This window comes from Pongo pygmaeus, chromosome 1 (genome assembly GCF_028885625.2).
Source record: "Pongo pygmaeus isolate AG05252 chromosome 1, NHGRI_mPonPyg2-v2.0_pri, whole genome shotgun sequence".
Classification (NCBI taxonomy): domain Eukaryota; kingdom Metazoa; phylum Chordata; class Mammalia; order Primates; family Hominidae; genus Pongo; species Pongo pygmaeus.
The window spans coordinates 161,047,295-161,062,763 of NC_072373.2; the positions used below are offsets into that span (position 1 = coordinate 161,047,295).

General features: G+C 37.7%; 1 long non-coding RNA gene across 1 annotated transcript in view; it reads left to right on the forward strand.

The window, feature by feature from the left end:
• LOC129013822 (uncharacterized) overlaps positions 1-14,345 on the forward strand; it is a 39,637-nt gene extending 25,292 nt beyond the window's left edge. The window contains exon 3 of the long non-coding RNA XR_008494085.1: positions 14,177-14,345. This is a non-coding gene — a long non-coding RNA (uncharacterized LOC129013822). The remainder of the gene's footprint in view (positions 1-14,176) is intronic.
• The last annotated feature ends 1,124 nt before the right edge of the window (positions 14,346-15,469 follow it).

The following is a 15,469-nucleotide window of genomic DNA, read 5'->3' on the forward strand; positions in this document are numbered from 1 at the left end:
GGAAGGGCCTGGTATCGCTTTGAAATGAGTTCAGACTTTATTTCATATAAAACGGACATCCACTGAAAGATTTTAGGCAGTAACAAGATAATTATTAATTCACTTCTTCAGTAAACATGGACTGAGTGCCTTCTTCTTGCCAAGCATTAGGGATGGATAACATACAGCGCTCTATCCCAAGGAGCATACAGTTCGGAGGGTGAGCCTCTTGTGTAAATTAAAAACTGCAGCTAAGTATTTATTGGTAGTGCTATAGTAACATCATATTTTATACTTATTTAAGGATAATAAAGAAGGATGAGAGGTTGGTCAATTTAACCTAAGTGTTGGAGGTAAGGGATTTGGAGATAAAAGCTAAAAGTGGCTGATGAGATAACTTCTGAAAGATCAGTAAGAGCTCATTAGGTGAAGAACCAGAGAAAGGGCATTCTGAGTACAGGCAGACACATGATCAGGGCATGGAGATTTCAATCAATCTGACTTGTTTGGGAAAGTGTCTGAGTGTATCTGGAATGCAGGGGTGAGTGGGTGGGGTTTACAGCAGCTAGAGATACAAATCATCACCTTTGAGCCCACACTAAGGGGTCCTGACTCTGGCAGCAGTGTGGAAAACAGGTGAAGTTTGAGGTCAATAAACAAGTTAAGAGATCATTACAATTGCCCATTCAAAAAGATCATGACACAAAACAAAACAACAGCAATGGGGATGAGAGTAGTTGTCAGGTGTCAAGCAGTTAAGGCTGCAGACATGATGTGGAGATGAGGAAGGAGAAATTTTCCAAGTTGACACTGTGGCTTCTGGTCTGGGTCATTCTGGCTGAGGAAGGTGTCTATTCCTTTAATCTTTGCCTCCAGGTAATAGTATTTCTCCACTAATACTCCAGTAATAATAGTATTTCTGCACTCGACCACAGACTATTCCATCATTACTAATGAAAAATAGGAATAAACACTTTGAAGTATTTGTTGTTTTATAAAGTACTTTTCCAGATGCATCTCATTTATCTTCATCACATCCAATAATTTAACATAGGTTTTGACAATCAGCAACCACTTGTTGAATGAATGAATAAATGAATGAATGAAAAAAGTGTACAATGATGTTGGATAGAGATTGAATATTGTGCCTGAATCTAAATCTTAAGCATTCTGAATCTTTCTGAATCTTGAGTGTTGATAATCCTAAGTATAGTGCCTGTATTTTGGATTGAATTCTGATTCAAAGCCTAGTATTTATTGCAATGAACCATAATGGTAGCTTTCTAGACAGAAGGAAAAATAAAGATATCAAACCATAGCAATAGGTGTAAGACTGAACCCCTTACTACTTTCCACTCTTGGCCTCTAGTTATAAAATGGTAATAATATCTCTCTTAAGAGACTATTTTATGTTTAAATTAAATGAGATGATGAAATCTCCCAACACATGGGAGGTCTTGGACACAAGTTAAAGGAATCTGCTTTGATCATATGTTGCCCTACTTTATAGCAATTCTTTTCCTTTTTCATTCTTGCGAGTTTGTGAGATGCTGGCTACAGAATATGGTCTTCAAATTATGTCTAAAGATGATACAGAAAGGCTCTCAAGAAGACTCTACATCTTGTACTTCCCTTAGCAATTTCCACACATTAACAAGTCACATAAACAAGTTTCAGACTCAATTTTGTAACACAGACAATCATTCACTAGCAGGCAGCTACACTTATGGCCATGTAGGATGAATGGATGGCCATGTAAGCTGGAGGAAATTCCTGGTCTCAGTTATTTAGGTGCTCTGACAGCACTTGAATGAAAGATTCACTCCAGAGAGTTATGAAAGATTCACTCCAGAGGGTTATGAAAAATTTTAGTGCTAGGATTTGAACTTTGTTGCTGTTGATTTGTGGGAAAAAGGAAGTCATTCCAAATATGATCCAACAATGGGCTAGCTATCAATTCTAACCATTGGTCACTATATGGCATGGTACAACGATTGATCTCAATAGATGTTTTACAAGTGTATGTAATTAAGCTTAACACACTATAATAATCAACTTGGCATATCTTCGATAAGATCACAGACAATACAAAAGTGAAAGACTAGTGAGATGGGTAGAAAAGGCCCTTTAGGACCAGGACATGTGGGTTCCAATAAAAGCCCTGCCCAAAATGAGCACAATAACAGGATAAATCTCTTGACTCTTCTGAGCTTCAATAAATTTTATAGTACATCACAGGGAATTGTAAGGTTTAATATAATGATCTAGGTAAGATTGCTTTGTAAACTCTAGAATGCCATGTAAGTAATAAATTCAAGGTACTATCTTTGTTGTTACAGTGATCTTCATCATCATCATTGTCCTTACTTCAAATAGTCTCAAATTGAGTTTCAAGTTCAGGGTATTGATTGAAAGAAGAGCACAAGGTAGCCATCAGTGGAGAGTCTCTTAAGAAGCAAAGTTCAATAAAAATATAAGAAACATATGCAATTTTTAGTTTTCTAGCAGCCACATTTAGAAATGTAAACAAAATGCAAAAAAGAGTTGATGAAATTAATTTTAATAATATATTTTTAACCTAATATATTCAAACTAATATCATTTTAACATGCAAAAAAGAGTTGATGAAATTAATTTTAATAATATATTTTTAACCTAATATATTCAAACTAATATTTTAATATGTAATCATTATAAAATTGATTTTACATTATAAAATGCTTAATTACTGTAATTTTTACATGCTTTTTTCATGTTTTCTTTAGAACTATAGCGTAACTAGGATGCTAAATTTTCATCAGAAATAATTGATCTGCATTTAGTTTTTATAATATGTAGAGAAAAATTTGATGCATGTATCTATGATGTTTCAAATACACTTAAAAGTTCTCCATAACTGAATGTAAGGCCAGTTTTTAAATTTAAATTAATTAAAGTTAAAAATTTGTTTTCTCAGTTGCACTAGCAGCATTTCAAGGGCTTTGTAGGTACATGTGGTAGTGGCTAACAGATTGGGTAGCACAAGCTCTTGAGTACAATGTTTGCCGGGATTAGGGGTGGTAGAGATAGACTAGTTCAGCAGGTACTAGGAACCAGCAGGGACATGAGGATATAGGAGCACAAAAAAAAAATGTGTAAGAAGAAGAGTAATCATACTAATTATTTTTCACATTTCACTTTAAGAAGTATTTATTTGATATTTAAAATATTCCAGGTACTGGGGATTCAGTGATAATTATCCTTACCCTTGAGCAACTTAGTGGTCAACAGTGGAGTTAGATTAATAAAAGCTTATAGCAAGTTACAGTTTAACTATAGTTATGTGGGTGCTATTTCATCTTTTCACCACACTGTAAACTCTGTAGGAATTATCAGAGTGTTTTAGATGAGGGTAACTGAGCTCAGAAATGCTATTTTACAATGTTGAGATGAAACGTTGGGTTCAAGGATACCACTCTGCAGTCAATAGGATCATGCCAGAGAGGGGAGAATGTTTCCAGACTGTGCACTTGGTAGGTGGTCATGTCTTTTTCAAAGTGATTGACATTCCTGTCCTTTGGTATATATATCCACATTGTTGGATTCTGGCCACAGGGAAGAGTGAAAACACTCTAGAGTTTAGGCCATCTTACCCTTCAGTTATTAGTCTTGAGATCCATCAGTAAAACATAGCTACTCCTTTTTAATTCAGAAACAGGCCCTGGGGTTGAAGATATTTGTCTTTTTCTCTTTCTCTCAGCCATAACTACTAGAAACATCTTTTTTCAAGGAAAGAGGGAAAGCCTAACCTATTTTAGAAGAGAAATCAATTTCAAGACTTAGAATCCTCTTGGGCAAGGTAAAAATCCTTAAGGCTCTGGCAGAGAATTCTCTCACGAAGATCCACATCCTCTAAGAAGTGTCCCACATAATGAGACTTCTCAATTCCATTAATTGCAGCAACTTATTTTCCTCAAAAACTTGAAGCCAACCTGCTCTATGCTCCCCCTATCAAGTACATCTATCTGATATCTCTAGGCACATCTGTTCCACTGCTCCAATTGTCTTAAGTGTCTGATAGAGAGGCAGGTGTGAGTGTCAGGATCCTCTTTCTTTGGCAGGGAAAGTTTCTTCCTGTAGGAGCCACAAGCATTTCCTTCTGATCACCTGGCTTCATTCTGCTTCACTGGCTTTGATTCTGAACCCCTACACATAAAGCCAAATTATTATTTCTCTTGACCTGCTGAAGTACCAAAGAGTAAAAAAATTGCAGACCATTTTTCTAGTTTGCTATCTTTCTTGGATTGATTGTGCTCATCCATGTTGCTGTGCTGAAAGTTGCACTTAAAATATCATATAATGCAATGTTTTCTACCCATTGAGAAAGTATCAAGACTGTCACTTCTGGAAAATAACTGTCTTTGAGAAAAAAAATTAGATATATAACTTAAAAATGAAGTTAAATGAAAAGGGGTGGTTTAATTTAGATTAAACTCAATAATGTGCTTTAAAAAAGAAATGTGTTTTTTATTCTGAATTTCATCACCATGGATTGTATCACATTTTTTTTTTGTGTGCTGTGTGAGAAAAAAGAATAGACTCAGCAAGGGAAGGAGAATAGAAAAAGAAGGAATAAAGGGAAAGGAAATGCCAGATGCAGTGGCTCATGCCTGTAATCCCAGCACTTTGGGAGGCCGAGGCAGGCAGATCACTTGAGCTCAGGAGTTTGAGACCAGCCTGGCCAACATGGCAAAATCCTGTCTCTATTAAAAATACAAAATCTCGCCGGGCATGGTGGCATGTGCCTATAATCACAGCTACTCAGGAGGCTGAGACAGTAGAATTGCTTGAACCAGGGGGATGGAGGTTGCAGTGAGCCAAGATCATGCCACTGCACAGAGCCAGACTCTGTCTCAAAAAAAAAAAGGAAAAGGAAAGACAGCATTTGTTCCTCTATATCTTAATCATATCTTTATTATAGAAAGGTCTTCATTACTTAGTCATGTTTTATTCTGGTACTGCATACTACCTTTTGCTATCAGTCTTGCATCTTTTTCTTAAACTTTCATAACATAAAAGTGGGCTGTTAACAGTCCCCACATAAAGACTTCACCCTAAATTCTTTTGCTGAGTCAGGCTGGATGGACAGTACGCCTAAGTTTCTCCAAAGCCTCTTTTTGAATCTGATGCCTAGCACAATGTTTATGGTTTCAAACTAAGGTTCACTCTGGGTTTATGACTAAAATAGTCTTCTGACTACAATGCCTCAGATTTTCTTCATATATTCTCTTCTTTGAATAGCTCTGTACCTGCTTACCTCCAGGGCCTGTTCTGTGCAACCTGCTTTGGGAGACTTCTATGAGTCAGGAGAGACTCCCTATCTATGTCTCCAACAAAAGGACAGAGAATGCTCTGAGATATTAGTATTTCCAATGCTTGATGAATAAGTGAAGGATAGATGGGTGGATGAATGGGTGGATATATGGATGAATGGATGGATGCATGGAAAAATAGATGGATGAGTCAATGATAGGATCCACGTGACACAGGAAAGGATGAAGCAAAAGACAAGGTGAGACTATATATACAATAAGCTGTTACCCAGAATTCTATTAACTGACACTTAACCAGCTCTGCAGCACAATGATAACTGATAAGACTAAAAGTGTCCCTGAGCCTCCAAAAAAGTTAAAGTGCCTTCTGAATTCTCAAAGGAAAAATAAAGTGCGTTCCTTGTAATTCAGTCCTCAGAATATTAGGTTGAACTCAAATGCTCTGAACTGGCAACACATACAAATATTGGCATATGTAACATCAATGTAATTTTTTAAATAATAAAAATTAAAAATGAAAGGAAATTCAAAAATTAATTAGCCCAACAGCCTTATTATATGAATTGGCTATATTCCTTTGTCTATTTACTCTCTAGTCACTCACAAACCTGCTTCTAGCAGGTGTGTTCCCACTACTCCCTCAAGCGGCACTTGTCAGGGTCATCAATAAGCTGCACATTACCAGATTCTGGGGTAATCACAGTCCTCATCTTATTCAGCCTACTAGCAGCATTTGAAACAACTGATAATGTTTTCTTTGAACCTACTTTTTCACTTGGTTTCTAAGACAATATTTTCTCTTGGTTTTGCTCGTAATTGATGTTTCTCTTTCTCAGTGTCTTCTGACAGCTTCTCCTGGCCTCTAAACCTGTGCTCCTGCCCTGCATCTTGTGTGCCTCTACTCATTCCTTTGGTGATGCCTTCCACTCCTATGGTTGCAAATCCACTCATATTTAGATGATTCCTGGATTTTAATCTCAAACTTATTTATCTTACTACTGACTCAAGATCTCCACTTATAGATACAGACGTAGCATCTCTATCTATAATATATGTGTAACTGTATCTGTATCAATATCTATATTTTATCTATACATTTTAACATCTAACTCTGATCCTTTGCTTCTTGTCTACCCATGCTAAGTCCACTGTTCTTACAGTTTTCCTCCCCTCAGTAAATGAAGTTTTTGAGTCATCCCTGATTGTTCTATTTCTCACACATTCTCAAATTCAATTCTTAAGCAAAAATTTCATGCTATGAAATAGACCTTCAAAATAAATCTAGAACTATTTTTCCCTGCTTTCCCTGCTACCACCCTAGTCCATATCACTAGCAGTGCCTAACTGGCCTATTTGCATTTACAGTTGCCCACCACCCCCTACAAGAGTATCCACTCCATAGAAGAGTCAGAGTTTTAAAAAGTGGTCAGATCATGCCACACATCTACTCAAAATTACCCAATTAGATTCCCCTCCCAGTAAAAAGCAAATACCTCACCATGAGCTTCGTGCCTTGCATGACGTGGTCTCTGCCAACTCTCTGACCTTGTCTTTTACCATCTGACCCTTGTTGACTATGCTACAATCCCAGGCAGCCTTGCTGTTTTGGTGGCTATATTAAGCATGGGTTTGCCTCAGGCTCTTTGACCTCACTGTTCCCTCTGCCTGGAAGGCTCTATCCCTAAAAAAGTGCATATGCTCATTCCTTTATTTCCTTTAGGTCTCTGCTTAAATATCACCTTAGCAGAAATGCCTCTACTGACCATCTTTTTAAAAATTTTACCCCCATGCTTCTTTAACCTCTTTATCCTGTTTCATTTTTTGTAACGCTTAGAACTTGGGCATATTTATTTACATGTATCTATTGATTTGCATGTCTGTCTTTTGTCTCTCCAAATACGATTTGAATTCCAGGAGAAAGAGACTCTACCTGTTTTGTTCATCACTGCCCTTAGCACCTAGAACAGTACCAGCACCTAGTAGGAACTCAATAAATAAATAGTTTAAAATATGTGAATAAAATGGAGACTCAGACAAGTGGCCTGGAGTAGCCTGAAGAGTCAGTCAAAGAGATGGAATTCTGCCTCTCGCTTTGGTGGTATCCTGCTTGACCGCTAATAGACCGATTTCTAAGCAGGTGGGGTTATAGAAGGAGTATTGTGCATGTTCATATACAGAGCATAGAATATCAGCAGTTCACTCAATTATTATTTGCTGATTATTCACTTTGTGTGAGGCACTGAGGCACAGAATGAATGATGCGAACATTTGTTCTCAGACTATAAAAAATTATCAGGAAATTGTGCTGTTGGAGCCTAGGCAAAGAATTCTTTTCCTAGGTCCATGGTGTTTGTGTAATTAAAGATGATAATGCTTGAGTAAGTCCTGCAGAATTGAGTGGCCAGGCAGAAGTAAGGGCATCCTAAACAGTAAGACAACATGTGCCAAACTCTAGAGTCACAAGAGAGGCCAGCATGTTTAGGAAATTGCAAGAAATACGGATGACAAAAAAGAATGAAAGGAGAGGAGGGAGGCCGAAGAGATAACCAGGGGCCATAGGATGGAAGGCTTGAGAGCTGATTCTACAGCATGTGGATTCTAGTCCTGAAGACTGTTAGGAGACTCTGAGTAAGAGGTTTTAAACAAGAGAAAGAGGATTTCCATTTGAGAAAGATAATTCTATTTGCCATTACTGAGACATGCTGCTTGGAAAGACACAAGGAAGCCAGTTAAGAGGCAATTGTCATAATACAGGCAACAAGGTAATGGGGGTCTGATATAAGGTGATGATAGTGAAATGTATTCTGTTATGCAAATCCTGTTGGAATTATAGCATCATAGTAAACATAAACATGTTGCCTCTGTGTCCCTTGGAGGAAACAAGACGAGCAAATATGTACCGTCCTTCAAAATCAGCATCCAGGCTTTCTCTCATTCAGAAAACAGAGGCATATATATATGAAAAAAGATTAAAATCTCAATAATCAGCCCTGACAACAGGGGTTGGTATCAGTGACAAAAGTTAGAAAAGATAAGAAGAGGAGCTTGTAATGGTATAGCTAAGATAAGCGTCTAGGTTTTTTGAAAAGGCAGAGATGAACAGAGACAATTCAGACACAAGCTGGCAAGATTAGGGAGGGCTGGGTTGTGGGAAAAGAGGTGAGACCTTTCCAGGGAAACTGGAAGCATGACACTGAAAATGATACCCTTCTTGGGGCTGGAAGCAGGCCAAGACCCAGTGAGAATGTTTTCACTCTTTACTCCCCCTGGCTTCTGAAGCCTGCTATCCTTTTATAAATAAGGATGATTGTTAACAAAGACTTATAAGGGAGAGGGAGAGAGAAGAATAGGCAAAATAATTTTCTGACTACAGAGGCTGAGTTTCCACAACATAAGACCCATTGGCAAGTGGCTATTTTTTTCATAATAAAGACCAGATTTTTGAGGCGTTAGTTCTAAAGCCTAATGATACATGGGAGAGCACAGAGAGAAATTTGGAGAATGTCATTGAAATTAGAAGATAAAGAATTTGACAGTTCAATGTTCTGAATCACTCGTCCTCCCTATTTCTTTTTTCCCATTTGTAAAGTACAAAAGGTGGTGGTGAGAAGCCCTGTCTTGTCAGTCATCAGTGTGGGAAAATTGAAAAAGAGGTCAGCCCCTCATGTTGGGTCACAACTGAAATCGCAGTGCTTTGGGAAGCCAAGGCTGGAGGATAGCTTGAGGCCAGAAGTTTGAGACCAGCCTGGGCAACATAGATACTATATCTCTACAACATTTTTGTTTTTTAATTAGCCAGGTGTGGTGGCCTGCACTTGTAGTCCCAGCTTTTTGGGAGGCTGAGTTGGGAGGATCTCTTGAGCCTAGGAGATTGAAATTATAGTGAGCTATGATCATGCCACTGTCCTCCAGCCTGAGTGACAGAGGTAGACCCTACCTCAAAAAAAAAAAAAAAACCAGAGAGAGAGAGAGAGAAGTTAAAAGCATATATTGTTAAATAATATTATTAAATTATATTATTAAATATTATTTAATATTGAAATAAATTTATTTATAATTTATTTAAATAAATATTATTAAACGTTATTAAATCACTAAATAATCTCTTCTTGAGATTTTCCTAAATGATAAAGTATTCAGTGTGTTGAAATGTAAAGGCTAACCTTAAAAGATATGTTTGCATTTTTCTTTTGTTGCTCATTTTCCCCCATGAAATGCTAAAGCCATTCTTAATTGTAAATGTTTAAACCTATATACATGCAATGAGGATCTGGCTTCCAGGATACATTATTGTTCTATCTTTTCTTGTCTTTCTTTTCTCAGCTACTTTTAGGCCATTTGTTCAAAGTGTTATTGCTCGGTAGGTGCCATCTACATGGTATTTTGTAGCTTCCATGATGACAGACAAAGATAAACAATGAATAATTGTAAAGAAAATGTGCATGAGCCTTAAATGTTATCATTCCCACAGTCTCCAACTATAGGATCTTCAATATCGACTGTGACAAAAGCATACCAGTGATTGTTTAGCCAGGACACAGATGCTCAAAAACAGACTGATGTCACACCCCAGTGTCTAGGAGCCTGACAACTAGTTTAGTGCTTTTAACTTCAAGAGTTTTTCTACCTTTGCATGCACCAAACACTTTCTGCTCCTGCTTCCTTGACAAATGTGCTATTTCAAAAAGATATAAAATCCTGGGAAATGTAATTGGCTGGATGTGGGCCCCTAATGTCAGGGGCAAACACCAAAGCTAGGTATCAGAGAGAATCACTCATCCTCTAGTCAGGCCATTGGCTTTCCAGGTCCAGCTTACACTAGCCAGAACACTGGAATACTGATAAGAGAAAAGGAGAAGACTGTATTCTGGCCAGTGGGAAGGACAGTGCAGAGTCTTGACAGGAGTAAAAGTAGGCTTGTTCAGCCGGGCGCAGTGGCTCACACCTGTAATCCCAGCACTTTGGGAGGCCAAGGCGGGCAGATCACAAGGTCAGGAGATCGAGACCATCCTGGCTAACATGGTGAAACCCTGTCTCTACTAAAAATACAAAAAATTAGCCAGTTGTGGTGGCAGGTGCCTGTAGTCCCATCTACTTGGGAGGCTGAGGCAGGAGATGGCGTGAACCTGGGAGACGGAGCTTGCAGTGAGCCGAGATCGTGCCACTGCACTCCAGCCTGGGTGACAGAGCGAGACTCTGTCTCCAAAAAAAAAAAAAAAAAAAAAAAGTAGGCTTGTTCTGGGAAACTAAATTAAAGTAATGTAATATGTTTGGAGCTTAGACTTGGAGAAAAGGCATGAGGAGCTAGTGGAGAGAGATGGGACAAAAATGTAAAATAGGCGTGCGACTGTGAAAAGCTTCCAGTCAATTTTAAAGGTAGTAGAGGATTGTCTTAATTATTCGTTGAGGGTGAGCAATGCTTTGACCTTAATGCATAGAGCGGCTTTGGCCTTACAACACATTTGTTCAGGTCTTAAACAGCAACTTTCTCTAGGATTTGTTGTTGGTGTTCTCCTATAACTTAATGGTTAGGGACACTTGCAAAAAAAGAAGCACTGTAGATTAAAGGTTAACAATCTACTTTCTGGAGTCATATTGCCTGAATCCATATGTCTGTTAGATGTGCAACTGTGACCAGATATTTAATTTCTTAAGACTCAGCGTCTTCATCTGTAAAACTGAAGAAAGTAATAGTGCTTATTTTGTATAGTCATTGTGGGGATTAAAAGAGTGTTTAGCCCAGGGCCTGGAATGTATCTGGAAAAGCAAACACATTTCCTTTTATCATTATGGTTGTTATATTTATAAGGAACTTTCATAGTTTCTCCTGTACGTAATGCAAACTTATTAAACATCTACAATGGGCAAGCACTACAAAAAGAAGAGAGTTCCCAGCTATAGAGATTGAAGAACATCTATGCAGTTCAAGTCTTTGGTTTGGCCAGAGCTCAGTGCCCTATGGACACAGCACTCCATCCACAGATCTCAGCAGGCATCTGAAATTCTCATTTTCCTTCCACAATCAGTTGACAGGACCTGCCTGAGAAGAAAAATTAAGCTGTGGTTCATGGTGACATGACAGTCTAAGGTGGAGGCTGTGTTTAAGTGGGGTCAGATGGTCTTTAGCTCAGTTCCGATCGAGATCATCTTTAGATTATGGCACTGTGCTTCTCCTACACAGTGATCTGAGATTAATCACAAACCTTCATTGTGCCTGTTGAAAGTGTGTGTTCATGGTCAAAAATTTTCCCGGTAGCCAAAATGTTAATAATTTTTTGATGGACCCAAATATGCCATGTAGCAATATTTTTTAAAATCAGGTTTAACATATCAGAGGCACATTTGAGAGATTTTCTATTTTTCTACTTAGCTGTCAAGTTGATATAGTTAACATTTACTTTATGCCAGCTTCTATATTAAATGCTTTCCATGCATTACCTCATTTTATCTTCACAGCAACTTTTTTGTTCTTCCCATTTTATTGATGTTACAACTGAGGTTTCATGGCCTGTAAGAGGTAGACTTTAGATTACAACAAAGGTCTGGTCTACACAAAACTTAAAATTAGTAACTGCTGAGCTAGAATACTTACTGTGAAAATAATGAATTGTTTCCTTTTAGGATTATAATTTAGATTCTTAAGATCCCCTTTGGCATTCCTCTCTTTGGGATCAAACACATGTGAAAAATATATTATACTTTATATGCACATATAAATCTGCATTTGCTGTCTTTTATGAATGGAAACAGCACTACTGAAGACAATCCAGAATACAGGTAGGGTTTTTAAGACCCATATGTGATAAGCAATCTGTGCACATAGAATTGCTCATTTATACTAATTACTAGTAGTGTCTAGTGTTTATAGGTAACCAACGCACATACCCATTCATTCCATGTGCTCCTTAAAAACCTTATTCACTTTATGGGTCTCAATGATTTCTTACAAATTCACATATAGTTCTTAGGATGTACAATAATATTGACAACAGCAACAATAATAATAGAGTACTACTAACATTGCCACTAATACCATTTATTGAAGTAAGATATGCTCAGGCAGTACCTAAGCACTTCATATGTGTTGTAATGTAGTAAAAATTACCCCCATTTTACAGGTAAGAAAACTAAGATTCAAAGAGGTTAAGCAATATATACTAGGCCATATAGAGTAAAAGAAGAAGTCAGATTTCAAATACAAAGAAAACTCAATCCAAAACCTCTGCATATTATTTGTACTATACTCAATCAGAAATTTTTGTTGCTGTTGTTCAATACCACTTCTCATTGCTACTTAATCATATCTACTTCACTTTTCAACATTCTGGAAATAATTGGAAGTATTACTCTCTCCAGCCTCCCCTCCTCTGTTAGCCTCCCCTCCTCTACTAGAGGGTTGGCATTGCCTAGGGGGTTTTTGTGGCTAGAGATACAGAAGACTTTGGATGAGGGGTATAAATGGGGGTATGCTTTCTGAAATCACGTTGTAAACCACAGCAGGTCCCAAATTGAACACCAGCGTTCATTAACCAAACAGCCAGGCTCAAAATGTGGTGAGTGTTAAAAAAGCTGAGAGGGCCAGAAAAAGGTTTGATAACTATTATATTGTATATATGTATTGTATATAGCTCTGTTATTTAATTTATGAACTTGCAGACAATATGGATGTGTGTGTGTGTTTCAATTCATAATCTAGGAGTAGTTGTTAACTTAGGAATTCATAGGTGTCTTCAGAGGCAGTTATGAGTCAGCCATATTTATCATCAATTAATACAAAAGGCTTCGCTAATTAACTTAAATATTAAAATAGGTTCCCAATGGTGATGAATTAGTAGTATTCAAGATCCATGCATTGCTCAAGATATTTGAAGGCATCCCTCTCCCTAGCATGAAGAAAATGTCCAGTGAGGTATCTGCCCATCACTCCCCAGGATGGTACTGAGGGCTGGATTCTGAAATGGATCTGCATCCAGCTATGACATCTGAGTATTCTCTTTGCCTAATGATGCCTGTAAGCCTAGCTGTATCCTGTTTCTATATTGTTGCATGTTCTGTAGTAAACCTCTTTGGTATGTTATGTTCATAGCACCTAAAGGACAGAGAATTGGTACATCTCTGAATTTATGAAATAGGCTACTGAGCTGCTGTTGTGGAACTGCATTTAAAATAAATATCATTTCTTTTTTTCTCTCGAGTTTTTTTAATACTTTAAGTTCTGGAATACATGTGCAGAACATGCATGTTTGTTACATAGGTATACATGTGCCATGGTGGTTTGCTGCACCCATCAACCTGTCATCTACATTAGGTATTTCTCCTAATGCTATCCCTCCCCTACCCAACCTCCCAACAGGCCCCAGTGTGTGATGTTCCCCTCTCTGTGTCCATGTGTTCTCATTGTTCAACTCCAAGGATCTAGAACCAGAAATATCATTTGACCCAGCAATCCCATTACTAGGTATATACCCAAAGGATTATAAATCATTCCACTATAAAGACACATGCACACATATGTTTGTTGCAGCACTATTCACAATAGCAAAGACTTGGAACCAACCCAAATGCCCATCAATGATAAACTGGATAAAGAAAATGTGGCACATATACACCATGGAATACTATGCAGCCACAAAAAAGGATGAGTTCATGTCCTTGCAGGGACATGGATAAAGTTGGAAACCATCACTGTCAGCAAACTAACACAGGAAGAGAAAACCAAATACCACATGTTCTCACTCATACATATGTATGTAGAAATACATATCATTTCTAAGAAATATCTCTAAGTATGGCTGAATTTGCTGACACTTGCTTTTATGATAATCTGATATCCAAGTACTGATTTTGAAAGAAAGTAGCTAACTCTCATTTCCATCTAATTTTAGGTGCTACCAAAGTCTACTACAAATAACCTAGTAATTATACACAGACATCTTGACATAGGCCAGTTCTCAACAACAGTAAAATTTTGAGCCTGGAGTATGAGAGCTGTGGAAAGGAAAGCAGAAAAGAAGCATTGAAAATAAATAAAAACTGGTCAGGGGAAATTTGACAGAACAGGTATTGAAGTCTGTTTCTTGCATTTATAAATTGAGTTCACTTTGGCATAAGATACCAGCAGACATCTAAGATGCAAGAGCTGGAGTGGAAGTTGACACCTTCCTTATACCCAAGATCTCTTTATTAATGATTTTGTCTTCCCAAAATAATTATAAGAAAAATGAACAATCAGGGGCCATTCCACCTATTGTAAGCCAACTACTCGGATATGTCAAAGAATCCAACTGTTTATCTCCATCTTGTCCTACTGTGCGAGTGACCAATACTTTGCTTTACTATCTCCCCGGCTCAGCCTCACTTCATCTCAATAAGTAAGTATTGAGTGCCTAGTTGTGTTACATATGTAACAGGTTTTCCTGATGAAAGTCCTCAATAAAATTGATATGACTGTACAAATTGTTCAGGCCAAATGATCATCTAAAACAAGTTCCACGTGGAAGTTGGTGCTATATTCAATCTTCCTGTTGCTTTTCCAGTTTCCTAAATAATAGGCAACGTTTTGGGTTCACGCATCTATTTCTTTTTCCATTATTGCCACCAAAGTTTACAAAATTTCTAGGGAAAATCAAAGTGTATGTGTCAACTCTCACTAATTAATGTAGGGTAATACATGATCGCAGCTTTCTTAAAGAGTGACATAAATGCATCATCGCAGAGCAGCATAGTCTATCTTTTTCAGGATTTTTTCTTTTTCTTTCATAAAGCAAAACTAAAGCTAGTGAACAACCAAACAGAAAACAAAAATGAACACACACACACAAACACACACAGCAAACCAAAGAATCTCCTTCTTAATGGACTCTCTAGGATGCTAGAGTCTTTTTATCAGTTGAGAGAGAGTCAGAAACTGGTCAGCTTCCCAGCCCTTTAATTCACTCTTCAGTAGGCATGAGTCAGACTGAATAAAATACTCCTCTTCTCCAGTATGTCTAGAAAATAAGAAGTAGAGCACATAAAAGCATTGACATGTTCTAAAGAGAGGTGGCTTTTGGCTATGATTCTACCCTGTTTGGAACTACGCTTACCTTGCATTCAGCCCAGAAAGGTCAATATTTGGAAGAGAACAAGATTATTTATGAAACTGCAGGAACACACATTTCATTTGGATGTGCTAACTG